Here is a 4,813-nt window from a genome sequence, read left to right on the forward strand (position 1 = left end):
TAAACATTAATAACTCTGGAATGCTTTTAGTTATCATTCTGATTCCGAGACTGTTTATTCGGGACATATTCTACTTTAACATAGTGGTAACATTTTGTGGTAACTTGCATCCTTTCTTGGGGAAAAATCCCAAAATTTGATGAAAAATTTGAAAATTTAGCATTTTTCTAACTTTGAAGCTCTCTGCTTGTAAGGAAAATGGATATTCCAAATATTTTTTTATATTCACATATGCAATATGTCCACTTTATGTTTGCATCATAAAATTTACGTATTTTCACTTTTGGAAGACACCAGAGGGCTTCAAAGTTCCAAACTCACTATTTTTCAGGGACCAGTTCAGGTTTGAAGTGGATTTGAAGGGTCTTCATCTTAGAAATACCCCACAAATGACCCCATTATAAAAACTGCAACCCCCAAAGTATTCAAAATGACATTCAGTCAGCGTTTTAACCCTTTAGGTGTTTCACAGGAATAGCAGCAAAGGGAAGGAGAAAATTCACAATCTTCATTTTTTACACTCGCATGTTCTTGTAGACCCAATTTTTGAATTTTTACAAGGGGTAAAAGGAGAAAATGTATACTTATATTTGTAGCCCAATTTCCCTCGAGTAAGCACATACCTCATATGTCTATGTAAAGTGTTCGGCGAGCGCAGTAGAGGGCTCAGAAGCGAAGAAGGGGGTTTTGGAGAGTACGTTTTTCTGAAATGGTTTTTGGGGGCATGTTGCATTTAGGAAGCCCCTATGGTGCCAGAACAGCAAAAAAAAAAACACATGCCATACCATTTTGGAAACTAGACCCCTTGAGGAGCGTAACAAGGAATTAAGTGAGCCTTAATACCCCACAGGTTTTTCACCACTTTTGCATATGTAAAAAAATAAATAAAAAATTCACTAAAATGTGTGTTTCCCCCCAAATTTCACATTTTTGCAAGGGTTAATAGCAGAAAATAGCCCCCAAAATTTGTAACCCCATCTCTTCTGAGTATGGAGGTACTCCATAAGTTGACCTGAAGTGCACTACGGGTGAGAAGAGAAGGAGTCATATTTGGCTTTTTGAGAGCAAATTTTGCTCGGGGGGCATGTCGCATTTAGGAAGCCCCTATGGTGCCAGGACAGCAAAAGAAAAAACACATGGCATACCCTTTTGGAAACTAGACCCCTTGAGGAATGTAACAAGGAATCAAGTGAGCCTTAATACCCCACAGGGGTTTCACGACTTTTGCATACGTAAAAAAAAAAAAAAAATTCACTAAAATGTGTGTTTCACCCCAAAATTTCAAATTTTTGCAAGGGTTAATAGGGGAAGCCCCTATGGTGCAAGGACAGCAAAATAACCCCCACATAGCATACCATTTTGGAAACTAGACCCCTTGAGGAACATAACAAGGGGTACAGTGAGCATTTACCACCCCCCCCCCCCCCCCCACTGGTGTCTGTCAGGTCTTTGGAACAGTGGGCTGTACAAAATGTTTTATTTGCACAGCCCACTGTTCCAAAGATCTGTCAGACACCAGTGGGGTGTAAATTCTCACTGCACCCCTCATTACATTCCGTGAGGGGTGTAGTTTCCGAAATGGGGTCACATGTGGGGTTTTATTGTTTTTGCGTTTGTCAAAACCGCTGTAACAATCAGCCACCTCTGTGCAAATCACATCAAATGTACATGGTGCACTCTCCCTTCTGGGCCTTGTTGTGCGCCCCCAGAGCACTTTGCGCCCACATATGGGGTATCTCCGTAGTCGGGAGAAATTGCTTTACAAATTTTGGGGGGCTTTTTTCCCTTTTACCTCTTGTCAAAATGAAAAGTATAGGGCAACATCAGCATGTTAGTGTAAAAAATTTATTTTTTTACACTAACATGCTGGTGTAGACCCCATCTTCACCTTTTCATAAGGGGTGAAAGGAGATAAAGCCCCCCAAAATTTGTTAGGCAATTTCTTCCGAGTACGGTGATACCCCATATGTGGCCCTAAACTGTTGCCTTGAAATACGACAGGGCTCTGAAGTGAGAGAGCGCCATGTGCATTTGAGGCCTGAATTAGGGATTCGCATAGGGGTGGACATAGGGGTATTCTACGCCAGTGATTCCCAAACAGGGTGCCTCCAGCTGTTGAAAAACTCCCAGCATGCTTGGACAGTCAACGGCTGTCTGGCAATACTGGGAGTTGTTGTTTTGCAACAGCTGGAGGCTCCATTTTGGAAACAGTGGCGCACCAGACGTTTTTAATTTTTATTGGGGAGGGGAGGGGGGCTGTGTAGGGGTATGTGTATATGTAGTGTTTTTACTTTTTATTTTATTTTGTGATAGTATAGTGTAGTGTAGTGTTTTTAGGGTACAGTCACATGGGCGGGGGATTACAGCGAGTTTTCCGCTGCGAGTTTGAGCTGCCAGGCAAAATTTGCTGCATCGCAAACTTGCAGCCTGATACTCACTGTAAGCCCCCTGCCCATGTGAATGTACCCTGTACATTCACAGGGGGGCCTCCAGCTGTTGCAAAACTACAACTCCCAGCATGCACTGTCTATCAGTGCATGCTGGTAGGTATAGTTTTGCAACAGCTGGAGGCACACGGGTTGGGAAACACTGAGTTAGGAAACAGACAATGTTTACCAACCAGTGTGCCTCCAGTTGTTGCAAAACCACTACTCCCAAACATTCTCAGGCATGCTGGAAGTAGATGTTCTGCAACATCTTTAGAGCCAGATGTTGCCAAACTACAACTCCCAGCATGCTTGGAGTTGTAGTTTTGCAACATCTGGAGGACTACAGTTTGCAGACCACTAATACAGTGGTTCCCAATCTGTGCCCTTCCAGATGTTGCAAAACTACAACTCCCAGTATGCCAAAACTGTCCAGGCATGCTGGGAGTTGTAGTTCTGCAACATCTGAAGGGCCAGATGTTACAGAACTACAACTCCCAGCATGCCTGGACAGTAATGGCATGCTGAGGATGTGTAGTTTTGCAACATCTGGAAGGGCACAGTGGTCTCCAAACTGTGGACCTCCAGATGTTGCAAAACTGCAACTCCCAGCATGCCCAGGGCATTTGCCCTGGATGCCTGCTGAAGCATTTCAGCAGGCATCCGCTTCTGATCTCAGCCCGGCGCGCGGCAGGGACCGGAAAACGCCAGGACGTACGGGGACGTCCTGGGTCCTTAAAGCCCAGGGTGCGGGGACGTCCCCGTACGTCCTGGGTCCTTAAGGGGCTAAAGGTGTACTCCGCCCATAGACATCTTATCCCCTATCCAAAACATTGTGGATGAGATGTCTGATCCTGGAGTGGGTCTGGCCACTTGGACCCCCCACGATATCTGGGCCGACTCTGCGGAATCTGTGGCAATCCATATCGCCAAACCACACCCCCTCTATTCATGTCTATCCAATACTGGATTAAACTATGTGGAATGTTGATTTAGGGATCTATCCAATTGCTAGCAGGCCATGGACACAAGATTACATATAAGATAAGGTTATATGCCGACCAGGTATTATATTGTAGTTCCCAGCGAATTGAATCTAACTTTGAAGGGGAAGTGCCTTTAGGCACTTCCCCCTTCAAAGTTAGCGGGTCATGTAGAAATTTTTCTGTACCATGTCTATGACAATCATGGGTGCTTTTTGCCTTCCTTAGGTTGTAGGGCTATTGTTACCATTAAAATTGTCAGAACCCTAAAATAAACCCTAACAGACCCAACTAAACTAAGGAATACATGTTCATAGTTATTAAAAAGAGGAAACACACCCCTCAAGGAACATAACAAGGGGTACAGTGAGCCTTAACACCCCACAGGTGTTTGATGACTTTTTGTAAAATTTGGATGAGTAAATAAAAAAAATAGGAGGAAATACGAGAAAATGCCCCTCAAAATTTGTAACCCCATTTCTTCTGGGTTTGGAAGACTTCCATATATGGATGTAAAGTGCTCTGCTAGCAAACTACAATGATCAGAAGAGAAGACGCGCCATTGGGCTTTTGGAGAGAGAATTCGTCTGGAATTCAAGTCAAGGGACATTTGCGTTTACAAAGCCCCCATGGTGCCAGAACAGTGGACCCCCCCCCCACATGTGACTGTATTTCGGAAACAACACCCCTCACAGAATGTAACAATGGGTGCAGTGAGCATTTACACCCCACTGACATTTGACAGACTTTTGGAACAGTGGGCTGTGCAAATGAAAACTTAAATTTTTCATTTTCATGGACCCCTGTTCCAAAAATCTGTCAGACACCAGAAGGGCATAAATGCTCACTGCACCCCTTATTACATTCCATGAGGGGTGTAGTTTCCAAAATGGGGTCACATGTTGGGGGGGTTCCGCTGTTCTGGCACCATGGGGGCTTTGTAAACGCACATGGCCTTCAATTCCAGCCAAATTCTCTCTCCAAAAGTCCAATGGCGCTCCTTCTCTTCTGAGCCCTGTAGTGAGCCAGCAGAGCACTTTATGTCCACACATGGGGTTATTTATATATTCAGAAGAAATGGTGATACAAATTATGGGGGGCTTTTTCTCAATTACCCCTTGTAAAAATGAAAAATTTGGGATAACATTAGAAAATAGAAATATTAGCAATAAATTCATCATAAAATATACTTACTGTTAAATACTTTAACTCAATATAAAATAAAAACAATAATAATTTATAAAATTTAAAAAATATATATAAAAAATATGTATAGAAAAATCTAAAATCACTAACTAAAAAATAAAATACACAAAATACATAAAAAATACAAATAATAACATAAATAAATATAACAAAAATAAAATATAGCACCAATCACTAATAATAAATAGATTAAGATTA

The sequence above is a fragment of the Hyla sarda genome, unplaced genomic scaffold (assembly GCF_029499605.1).
Source record: "Hyla sarda isolate aHylSar1 unplaced genomic scaffold, aHylSar1.hap1 scaffold_1879, whole genome shotgun sequence".
Lineage (NCBI taxonomy): Eukaryota > Metazoa > Chordata > Amphibia > Anura > Hylidae > Hyla > Hyla sarda.